Source organism: Cydia splendana, chromosome 20 (assembly GCF_910591565.1).
Source record: "Cydia splendana chromosome 20, ilCydSple1.2, whole genome shotgun sequence".
Taxonomy (NCBI): Eukaryota; Metazoa; Arthropoda; class Insecta; order Lepidoptera; family Tortricidae; genus Cydia; species Cydia splendana.
In genome coordinates this window covers 1,968,787-1,981,893 of record NC_085979.1, presented here as the reverse complement: position 1 = coordinate 1,981,893, position 13,107 = coordinate 1,968,787, and the positions used below count along the sequence as shown (strand labels likewise).

The 13,107-nt window shown below is 37.9% G+C and overlaps 1 long non-coding RNA gene across 1 annotated transcript; it reads left to right on the top strand.

The window, feature by feature from the left end:
* The first annotated feature begins 9,048 nt into the window (after positions 1–9,048).
* On the top strand, positions 9,049–10,946 carry LOC134800444 (uncharacterized). Its single transcript, XR_010145538.1, has 2 exons — positions 9,049–9,661; positions 10,001–10,946. It is a non-coding gene; the product is annotated as an uncharacterized LOC134800444 (long non-coding RNA).
* The last annotated feature ends 2,161 nt before the right edge of the window (positions 10,947–13,107 follow it).

Below are 13,107 nucleotides of genomic sequence, written 5' to 3'. Positions count from 1 at the left end.
TTGTTCGCGCGCCGCTCCGATCAGTTGCGCCCAAGGTTACGACCTGTTAGCAGTGTGCACGAGTCTAAGAAAATAAATCGTAAACTATTGAATTCATTGGGAAATCATGGGATATTGCAGCGTAAAATGGTGTGGCAAGTCATCTAAGACTTCTACTTACAAAACAGATGGAATAACATCCCACAGGAAAGCGAAATTCATTATTTCATTGAATAATGTTTCTTGTCCGCGGGGTTCATTTTATACTGGTCAGTAAGCAGAGGCGAAGTATGTCCGTCCCTTTTCGTCAACTTGAAAATGCAATGCGCTATCCCTTTCCCTTTCGACTAGTGATGTGACGATGATGGTTTTTCAGTTGCGGAAACTTCGTGCTTCGTCATACCGTATTGTACCATTTTAGACATAATATATAGGTAACATGTTGTGTAAGTTTTTTAGAATCCTCTAGGCCAGCGGAGCAGTTAGGCCGCATGTCACGAGATGGACCTGATGATGAACTTCAAAGAAGTGCGAGGGAACTCGGTGTTGGTTTGTGATAGAAATATGTTGTATGGGTTATTTAGAATCCTCTAGGTGAGCAGTTAGGTCTCATGTCACGAGATGGACCTGATGATGAACTTCAAAGAAGTGCGAGGGAACTCGGTGTTGGTTTGTGATAGACATATGTTGTATGGGTTTTTTAGAATCCTCTAGGTGAGCAGTTAGGTCTCATGTCACGAGATGGACCTGATGATGAACTTCAAAGAAGTTCGAGAGAACTCGGAGTTGATTTGTTATAGGCATATGTTATTGGTCCATTTGAATATGTTTTCAATACAACCTTCTATGACCTTAATAAAACGGACAAAAGAAAATAATTGTATGAGATTTTGGCGACACTTTTTTCTCGTATCGAAAGAGATTGCGATTCTGAGTGGAAATAATATAAAAATTCTAAACTTTAAAATTCAAGTTCTGGGTACTTTAAACAGAAATGCCCTAATATGTTAGGTAAAAATTTCAGGTACATTGTTAAATTACTTAATTAAATATTAAATTAATCAATAAGTATAATAATTAAGTAAGTTTACTCTAAGTATACTAAATTGGTAACAATTTTACCACAATAAATTTCGATGTCACTGGTAGCAGTACCCACTACCTGTAATGAACATGTCCCATCCCTACATTTACACGTGTCAGCGCGCCATGTTTAAAACGACCATCGCAACGCCGTGAGCACCCCTCCCGCACCTCACAGTTTGGTGATTTGCGTCGGGAACAAAATGGCCAATATTAGGTTTCTAGAGGCGGTGTTCTGTTCGCCTATAGGATTAACCTATAGTATTATATTTAAAAATACCACCACCCGATTAGTAAACAAGGAAAGTTGTTTTATTTAAGGAAATATAACCTAAAAACGAACCACTCACTCAACGCGCGACTCCTCAATCTCAGATCAATCATAACATTTAATTAAAATTATACGAAGGTTGGTTGTCAAAATAAAATCATTGGCGAAAAGTTGATTGATAAAAGAAATTCGTACAGTAAATTTAATGATCGGGGAAAGGCAGAACACCATTATTTTAATTTAACAAGTTTTTTAAGTCTTTAATTTTTAATTTTTTTCTCAAATATTGTTATTTTGTGTTCCAGTGTGTTCGGACGGCAGCGCCGCCCGCGCCATGGAGCAGCTCGCAATGGCTTGTTCCGTGGTGCTCGAGCGCCTCCGCGGCGACGCGACTGTTCACAGTGGAGGCAAACCATACCGCTGCGAACACTGTGGCAAGCATTTAATGAACAAGTCTGTTTTACGAGAACACATTCAGCACACCCACTCATTGACCGGACAGAAACCATTTGCTTCTGATTTTTATAGTTCTACGTTTCAAACAGAACACGTGAAGAGCGAACACGGGGTTACAAATTTTATGTGTGCTGAATGTGAGTATACAACAAGTTCCAAGAAAAGTTTGGAGACTCATTTAAAAAGTCACACTTTAGAGAATAATTTTAATTGTAGTCAATGTAGTTACACAAGTTCTTGTAAAAGTGATTTACACACACACCAAACAACACACATTGCTGGAAATCCTATTAAGTGTAGCGACTGTGATTTCAAATGCAATAATGAAACAAAACTGCGACGTCACCAGAAGACGCACAACCGGAGGCACCAGAGTATTATTACTAGAAAAAATTCTTACAAATGTAGTTATTGCTACTACAAGTGCAGTGGTAGTTCTATGTTACAAAAACATGAAAGGACACATACTGGCGAGAAGCCTTTTCAATGTAGCCACTGTGATTACAAATGCAGCCGGAAGTCAAACTTACAAAATCACGTGATGATACATACCGGGGTGAAGCCATTTAAATGTAGCATCTGCGACTACAAGAGCAATAAGAAAGGACACTTACTAGTTCACCAAAGGATACACACCGGAGAGAAGCCGTACACATGTAGTCATTGCGACTACAAGTGCAGTCATAGTACATCCTTACGAAGACATGAAAGGACACATACTGGCGAGAAGCCTTATCAGTGTAGCCACTGTGATTACAAATGCAGCTGGAAGTCAAACTTACTAGTTCACCAAAGAATACACACTGGAGAGAAGCCGTACACATGTAGTCATTGCGACTACAAGTGCAGGCATAGTTCAGCCTTACGAACACATGAAAGGACACATACTGGCGAGAAGCCTCATCAGTGTAGCCACTGTGATTACAAATGCAGTCGGAGTTCAAGCTTACAACAACACCTGATGACACATACTGGGGCGAAGCCATTTAAATGTAGCGATTGCGACTACAAATGCAAGTCGAAACCATGTTTAAAAAGACACCGTTCGAAGCATACTATGGCGAAACCATAACGATGTGTCATTTGCAGCGGAGCGGCATAGGGTATTTATATTCCAAAAGCGAGCAATAGCCCCTGACGAAGTCTCTGCTAGCGAGTGCTTTCGACAATTTAGCATACTAACACTTTCATCTGTATTAATCCAACAAGTGGCAATATTATACGCACAAGTGGCAATATTGTACGCACAACAAGTGGCAATATTGTACGTACAACAATAGCAAAGAGTTAGCAACAAAGTCAGCTCGCCCCCGCCCCGCAGCTCGCGGACAGCGGCAGAGTACTCCTTCCTCACACCACCCATTACTGAACAATCAATCAATATATCTACTAAATGTAATATCTATATATCAATGTTGATGTTAATTACACAAATAGGTAATGATGTGTTAATTAGAAGTATAATACTTTAAATGTAAATTTACAAACCGACATGTAACGATGTCACTATATTTTATTTTATTTATTTCTTTTCTGTAGACTTGCGCAATCATCAAAATACATTCAGGAGAGAAGCGGTATTAATGTAGTCTATAGTAGAATAAATACTTACTTAGTCTTTAGAACTTTAGAGAGTACTCACCGATTAGAAGCTTTATGCAACCCAGTGCAAGTCCACGAGTCGACATAAGAATGCGTTACAGAATCACCTAAGAACATAACATTTTATTTAAAAAACTTTAGTGTAGTTCAACAAATAGTGAGAAGAGTGATCCGCTAGTTACCGGTGGAGCATGTGTCGGGTGTGGGCTGTGTGATGTGTGTGTCGTGGTTCCCTTGCACGCGCGTGCACGATGTGTTCCCCGTGTCGTACCGGCGTGTGTCGCGCAGGACGAGCGAGTGCCGTGTGTCGCGGCGAGAGGCTGCTCGCTAGCCGAGGGGCTCCGACACACGGCACTGGACTGTATGCAGAATAACAAGTTGAACGTGTTTTTAATATAATATAAAATTAATGTAGTATGTTGTTTTTATTATATGTACCTATTTAATTTCCCCTACAGAGCTGTACCGCTGTGGTGGATGGTAACAAGTTCCTCAGCAGCCCCGGCCTAACAGGACGACTCCTATATTTAATTACACAAACGGGTCTACCGCGATATAATTTCATTGTTTTTACCTTTGTGTAATTAAATATGTGTACAAAACGCGAGAGTTTAAAGTGTTATAGGACGACTCCTGTTCCAATTTCAACCTCCTGAGACTCAGTGTACTTTTTTAGGCCGTTTATAAATTATTTCCATTCATAATGTGTCCATGTAATTTTGCAGCTCGCTGTACATATTACACAATCTAATTTGAACTGTTGTACAGTAACTGAAATTTCCAAATTCTAAAGCAAACAAAATAAATGCTAATTCCTCTGCCGGAACCGCGACCCGGCAGGATTATAAGCGACCACGTGGAAGATATTCTGCAGGACAGGAAGACCTAGTCGCGGGACGTCTCCGGGCCTCGACGAGTATGCAAGTACCAGTACGTACACTCACGCTCCGTGATTGTTACGCCATTTAGGGTTCTAGCTAAATTGGACATTCCATAGCGTAAGTATGGAACAACCAATTTAGCTAGGACCCTAAATGGCGGTAACAATCGCGGAGTGTCATCACGCTCCATCATACGTATACGCATACCATCGTACGTAGTAGTAATAAAGGGCTGTCCATCTTCTGTGGTTGTCGCTGGAGCCGACGGCAATGGAACAGACACCCTGAGTTAAACCTACACGAGTATATACACTCGCATTAGGTACATCAACGAGTTATGAAATGATTGACTTTGTATGTCGATGAAGTCATGAATGATGGGAGACACTGACACTTGTGCTCCAACGTGCACGACGCGTTGCCGTGCTCCAAAAGGCTGGCAACCTTGGCATGTACCGACTTTTTAATAAGGCAACCTAATAAGTTAATTACGAAAAAAACCTTTCAATTGATATAATATACCTACGATTATACACCGTGTTTTTATTGAATTCCGTTAACTTCGGGGTATGGTTAAGTACGTTTAAGATAACTAAATGGCAAAGTTTATTTTCAAAAAAAAATATTTTTTTCTTTTTTTTTTTCAAAAAAAAATAAGTTTAAAAAGTAATTAAATGTAGCATATAACATTGTTGTAACACGGGCATTACATTTAACTCATCCAAACAATTGAAATCTATGACATATCAATGTCATTTCGGACATCGATCGACCGAGATTGTACTTAAGTGTAGTAGCTAATGTATGAACTCATTCTAAACACTAAATCAATATGTAAACCGGCCCTAAGTACACGCTTGTAGAGGCCATAAAGGAAAAAAATAAATTATTGATTATCTCCGAAATGGAGTTAATTAGAATATCGGTGTCTTCGAGAAAGTTACTTGATTTAAGTTCAGGAATGCACCCTTAAAATTAACGGAAATAAAAAAAAACACGGTGTATAACTGATGAGGATATAAAAACACCAATTACCGTTTTACACCTGACAACTCACAGTTGGGCAGAGGGGAAAACAGGCAACCTTTAGCCCCCATTCGCACGGGAGCTTTTTCAACGCGCGTTAAAAAAGCGTTTGAATGTCACAAATGGATAACCATGTGTGTATTCACACGACAGCGGTGACGCTTTTTATCAAGCGTTGTGGGATTTTCGACTTTAAGCCTTGGTCGTTAAATCGAATTTAGAGTGCGGGCAAATTCAAGCGCTTTTTTAACGCGCGTTGAAAAAGCTTCCGTGCGAATGGGGGCTTTCTCTTTCAATTCGGTTGGGATATTCTCTTAACTAGTGTACGAATTTTTAAAATAACAACCGAGGGAAGTGAATTATATAAATTTATTAAAAATATTAATTATTTAATATTATCAGTACGCAATTACGAGGCAACATATTTGCGATGTGTCAATGTGGTCATTAATTTCTTATCACTGATTAATAATTGAATTTTACATCACAATTACAATTCAATAAATAATTATTAAAAATTATCTAACATAATAACACATTGAACAATAATTGGCTTATAATAAAATATAATCAAGTCTATGTCAATTGATCTAAATTATACGGCTAGTACATATATTCCTTAATTTCCTTATACCGTATCTCGCATAAGAGAATGAGATAAAGCATAATTGAGTCGTTATACCAGTCATATCTCCGCTCCTACTACGTTGCTGCTGTGTGGGGGCTCCATGAGTATATAAGTAGTGTGAGCGCGGCGCAGTACTGGTGTCTACTCTGTGGCGCCGCTCGACGACAACATGTCGCCGACGTGACGGCCCGGGACGGTCGAGAGAGAGGGCGCTATGCGACAGCGAGTGTGTAGGAATGGTAAGGAAAGGAAGTAGAATAGAATAATCATCATCTCAGCCATAAGACATCCACTGCTGAACATAGGCCTCCCCCTTGGACCTCCATACGTGCCGGTTGGAAGCGACCCGCATCCAGCGTCTTCCGGCGACCTTAACAAGATCGTCTGTCCATCTTGTGGGTGGACGTCCTACGCTGCGCTTGCTAGTCCGTGGTCTCCACTCGAGCACTTTTCGACCCCATCGGCCATCTTCTCTGCGTGCAATGTGGCCTGCCCATTGCCACTTCAGCTTGCTAATCCGGTGGGCTATGTCGGTGACTTTAGTTCGTCTACGGATCTCCTCATTTCTGATTCGATCACGTAGAGAAACTCCGAGCATAGCCCTCTCCATAGCTCGTTGAGCGACTTTGAGCCGTTCAAAGTAATTTTACAGTACCAAGAGGTATCAAACATTCAAACACAGATATAAATAAATACCTAAGTAATAATATTATTTCATTTTATGTTTTGGCCTTAAAGTTAGCTAAGACCGTTACTGTTTTAAAATCTCAAGGATTCTGCTATAGAAATTTGGTAGATAAAGCTTTCTCTTGACCCTTTAAAAAACAAATACAACAAGGTAATGGGGACACTAATGTTCAAAAGTTGGGAAATGTAATATAACTATTACATACTTACCTATAAACCTAACTAATTATCTACCTACCTACCTACTTATATTTTATTATATTACCTACCAACCTAACCATTTCTTCTTTCTTATCACAAATGTATTCAAGTCTGCCCTTTAATGGGCATGAGCTTGTGCTAAACTGAACCCTATCATTTTGTAAAAGGGTTCCAAAAAATAAATAAATGTTACCACTGTCTTATACAGGCCTGAAAGTTTGATAAATAAATGAGTTTGAAGCATTGTGCTATAATTTAATTGATATTAAATATCCATCCAATGGACTGATTAAGATTTCATATGCATAGTTTTGGTATTGTATCCTTGTTCACCTACAGTCTTGTATTTTATACAACATACTGTTCATTATCTTACATTTGAAAGTAATAATAAACTCTCGACTTAATTCAATATATAATACATTGTTCTGAAGTAAATAGAAAATATGTCTTGTTTGATCGTTTTCACTTGTTCACCGAATAGGGCTTCGAGAACTTAAAATTCCATTGCTCATCTGACTGAGCTATCCGGGGACATTTCATAGTTTTGTTCACGTTATAATTGTGACATTTTCATTTATATTTTTATGAGGGTGGCTAAAATAAATTAGTAGCCCTTAAAGGGTTATGTTATGATGTCTCCTTATGATATTAGAATTTATTAGTAAAATTGTATGGCAATTTACCACACTGTATTCACACAATATGATATTATGAAACAAGCTAAAGCTATAGTAAACTTGTAAGTGTTAGTGAAAAAAGTATAAGCCATTAACCCCTGGATATGACCTTTCACAATAAGGCAGTGGTTTGGATCTAGTCCTTATAAAGGCTGTTAAATACCATTCTTTTGTACACTAGTATATGTGTGTGATATACACTGCCAAGTCACTTATTTATTTTATTGTATTAGTGCAGGTTACAGAATAAAAATGGTAGGCCATTCTTAAGCCTTAAAAGGGTTCAGCACATATTATAAATGCTTAGCATAGACATTAATCCAGAGACATTTTTCCAACAGCATCCAGAATATTGTTATTATTTGTAAACAGTAAGTAGATACTTAATTAGCATACAATAATGTTTAATGCCGCTAGCGGGCTTGTTAATGACAGAATATCACTGTCTATATTAGAATATGCTTGTGTTATTTATGTTATAGTATGTACATGAAACAGGACCACGTCCATGACTGTGCTAATGCTAGTGTGCTAATGTCAGTTTTTATTTATTTTTATAATACAAAACGATTCACAAATTATCATCCCACGGATGACATGTTTTTCACATCATTCACATGTAATCCATTTTATTATCGAATAGTAGATTCTCTTGCTCGTCCCACGGACGATAGGCTTTTTGCCATGCAATAAGCATTATATTATAGTTAAAGTGAGTTGAAAAAGATCTGACCATCGTTCCACGAACGAAGCACAATGTCACCACGCGACATGTGAATATTTTCAAGCTAATATTTCAAACAATGTTGCTATGCAATAAGCATTATATTATAGTTAAAGTGAGTTGAAAAAGATCTGACCTTCATTCCACGAACGAAGCACAATGTCGCCACGCGACATGTGAATATTTTCAAACCATGTCCCACGGACCTATGTCTATCTTCTCTATAGAATGAAGCACAATATGTCGCCACTCGACATGTGAATATCTTTAAGCCAACACCTCCAACAATGTCCCACGGACATAGACAAACTCGTCACACGAGTATGTATAAAAACTTGGCAAAAACTTTGTATAGGTACTCTATAATAAAGTGAGGTTAAGTACACGACTATTGTATTAGACCTCCAAGTTTCCCCACGGGAACACTTTTAGCACCTTATAGTTGCAAAAATTTGGAAAATGAAGACTACTTTTGTTTACCAGCTGAACACTATGCTGAACACCAATGCTGATTAAATCATCCGTAAAGATGTACAACGCTGTACATTGTGATGATGCGATATTTACAAATTTCACTTTCCATGTACACATTGCACTGCATATCGTCTTTTTTAGGTATAACTGCATTGGAAAAACTAGTAATACTCGATAAAACTTAATTTACTAACAGTATGCGACAGATGCGTGAGGCGCGCGCAAAATATATGGAGTGTCATCTTGACAGTTGGTGATTTTTTCTTTTATGGCGGCTCTAAATTCGCGTTAAATGGCAAGCGAGCGAGATGTACTACATTGTTAATTATTCAGGACCAAATGCAAATATAATTACAAAATTACTTAACATTTCTGGAATGCCTAACTTGAGAAGCTTTTCATGTAACACAGAAACCAAAACATTATCATAAGCAGCACTTATATCCAGAAAAGCGGCTACTACTGACTCATTTTTAGAAAAAGCCAATCGTATATCTGCAATTAATATTGACAAACTATCATAGGTAGATCTACCTTTTCGGAATCCAAACTGACTATGAGATAGTAATTGGTTCTTTTCAACAAAAAATTCTAGTCTGTTTTTAATTAAGTGTTCAGCTATTTTTGCAAATACTGAAGAAAGGGCAATAGGGCGATAGGATGAAACATCTGATGCTGGTTTATTGGGTTTTAAAATAGGAATAACTATTTGGGATCTCCATGAATCTGGGACTATACCGGACTGAATAACTGAATTTACTATGCTTAGATAATAAGAAAGTATGCCATCACTGGCATTTACTAAAAATGAGTAAGGCACTCCATCTTCACCAGGAGCACTATCTTTTAAATTACTTAACACACCTTTTAATTCCTCCATTTTAAAAGGGCAATTAAAGGTGGAATCTAAGGAAGGATCGTATAAAAATGTTGCAGGTTGGAACACAAACTCTTCAGGAACAGATGAAGGTGCTAGTCCGTCTATAAATTGTTGTGCAAGATTAGGAGGCAGTGTACGCCTTGAGGGTTCATTGAATGCATGTCTGAACCTTTTGATGTTGTTCCATACTATGGAAGGTTTTACATTGGGATTGAGAGACGCACAAAATCGTCTCCAACCTTCATATTTCTTCCTACGTAACAATTTCTTGGTATCACGCGCAACCTGCATATAAGACTCAAAGTTTTCAGTTGTCATAGAATGGCGATAAAGTTTCTCAGCCTCCTTTCTGTTTTTAATTGCTTGGGAACAATCCTGATCCCACCAAGGTGGAGAGGGAATGTTATTAATTACACTATTCTTTACAGGGAATACATCATCAGCTACTTCTATGATCACCCTGGCCAGGGCAACCGAGCAGCCGACTATGTCAGTATCATCTAAACTAGGCAAAAACAACAATTTCTTCTCTACACAGCTTTTGAAATTTTCCCAGTCAGCATTACATAAATTGTATTTAAGCCTTGGGCTAGGTTTCGGAGTTGGACGTGTAGATGAAGGAAATGAGACTATAATTGGAAAATGATCACTACCAAATGTAGAATCAAGAGTTTGCCAGGTGAAAGAAGATGCAAGTTCAGCAGAGCAAATGGATAGATCAACAGCGCTGGGTGATTCTGTAGGCGCTGTACGGCGAGTTGGAGAGCCAGTATTAAGTACACAAAGATTGTGATCATCTAAGATTTTTAAAACACGAAGTCCATTATAGTTGGATACTGAACTGCCCCAAAACTGATGGTGTGAGTTGAAATCTCCTAGAATCAACAAGGGCCTAGGTAGAGAAGAAATTATATGTTCTAATTCATTAAAAATATAAGATGATTGATGAGGAATATATACAGAGAGAATGCAGATGTTATTTACAATGGCAGCAACAATTGAGAAATCATCGCTGTGAGATGGAAGCTGAAGAGATGAAAATGATTCAGAGTTCCTGATGAGTAAAGCTACTCCACCCCACCCATCAGGACGGTCCTCTCTGAGGCATGAATAGCCAGTAGCTCTGAGAAGAGCTCCAGGCTTGAGCCATGTCTCAGATAGGGCAAAAACACATGGATTAAATTTATTTAATAAATGAATTAAATCATGTTTTTAATTGATTATGCTTCTGCAATTCCACTGTATTATATTGTCCATTATTTTTAATTGCAAATGTAAGAGAGTCAATCATAGGGGCAACGTGGGACGGTAAAGTAAGGTTTGGCTTAGACAATAGAGTTCTTAGGGCCTCAATAGACTCGGCGATTACTAGTCTGTCTTCTTTTTCTGTTTCCTGACGTAGAGCACAACCGTTTTTAGGAGAAGGGATGGCGTATTCGCTTATAATGGCCCGATGTGCAGCCACATCATAGCCAAGTGTAGTCTTTTTAACAGAAGGACGAGGTTTCAAAAAAATAGTTTTTCTACTGCTATGGCTAGGAAGGCGCATATTCGAACTTGGGCCTGGAACTGAAGTTTGGACACTTACGAGGTAAATCTGATTGAGTATGTGATGGTGACACTTGTGATTTGACCATGTCTGCAAACGATTTCGATATGGCTGGGTGCAGTTTAACTGCTTCTCCATAGGAGATGCAGTTATTAGCCATACTGACTTTGATCTCTTTTTGTCTAACATATTCTGGACATGACCTGTTTGTGGCAAAGTGAAAGCCATTGCACAAACAGCAAATGGCTTCCTTCTCCTCCACAACACAGGTATTTCCCGCATGCATTTCTCCACACTTAAAGCATTTGGGCTTTGAACGGCAATTGTTTTTTGTATGACCGAATTTACAGCATAAAAAGCATTGAATGGTAGGAAAAATGTACAATTCCACGGCAAGAGAGTTGTAGCATGAAAAGACTCGTTTAGGTAATACTTGACCATCAAATGTCAATACGACTGTCTCTGAGGGTTGCCAGGTAGTAGAACCATTAACCACAACTCTGTGATTTAAACGTCGTACTTTTAGTACCTTTCCACACCCCATGGGCACGGAAATGTTGGAAATTATTTCTTCCTCCGACCACTGTGCAGGAATACCGCGAACCAAGCCCATACGGGTCACAGAAAATGACGGAATGTATGCAGTAAGATTTTCTGACTCAAGGCACGTATCAGTAACAAATAAGTTCGCATCTATGTATAGACCAGCGGTGGAACAAAAATGGGTTTTGATAACATTAAAGTTTTTTCTTTTTTTTTGATATGTTATTGCATGCATGTTAAATAACATTTATGTAAAATATTAGAAAATTATAGGTGGAGCGTTCGGCCATATTTAAATATTTCAATTTTGCTAAATAACTATGTAAATATAAAATTAAAGTTACTAAAAACTGTAACATGTTCAATAACACTTTAATTTATTCACAATATTCGGTTTTTAGAAATCTGGAACAGCTGCTTTCTGGTGAACGTAAAAACACGAATTACTTTGTCCATAAAGAATTAAAGTAGCTGATATTGTAAAATTACGATATTATCTATCAACTTAGTATACTTGTAAAAAATTAGAAATGTAGACAATGTGCTTGTCTAGATATTGATTTCTGGTTAAGCAGTATAGCCAATATTGAATTAAAGTTTGTAGAGTTAATATTACACAGTCATAATAAAGATCTTAGTTCCCACACAAAATATTAGAAATATAAAATCACGGCGACACTAAATACTGATACGTAAGTATGCATTCCGCGCTTATATTGAGTTACATTTCAAACGCGCGGCGTTTTCGCGCGCCGCGCTGTGCGCCGCCGTGGCAGGAGGCAGCGATCGACGGTGGCGGGCTAGCGATTAGCGCGGTGCCCGTAAAAAATACGCAAAACGTTTATAAAATTATTATCAATGGTAAATAGTTATATTGTTAATAGTAGGTACACTAATGGAAACTTACCTACACTTATTTATTTCTATATGTACTAGGGATTGCCCGTGGTTTGGTTTACGTAGAATTCGTTATCGTGTTAAGTATAGAAATAATAGATACATTTGAAAATTATTTTAGGTGCATTGTCATACAGATAACCACCCTTGTTAAAGTATTCTTCAAATTCAATAGACAGGTGTCATTTCAATATAATTTTGCGTAATTTGGCGCTTTTAGGTTATAAATGACTAGCGACATATATTTTTTGTTTAAGAGCGATATCCGATATATAATATATCTCCGATAATATTTACTTTATCATTTAAATCAATTTCAAACTAACGTTATTCAATATTTATCATTTTAAAGTCAATTTTACCAACCAACTGAGCTTTACGAGTATACCTACGGAAACAACTCAAAATTTGCATCAAATTAAATGCCACTCTTCTTATCCGTTTCGAACAATCAAGAGGGCCTTTACGAGCTGATGTAGTGAAAATTTTATTTAACCCTCGTCCCTTGAAACCTTCACTACGCTCGAGGTTCAACTTTACGAACCA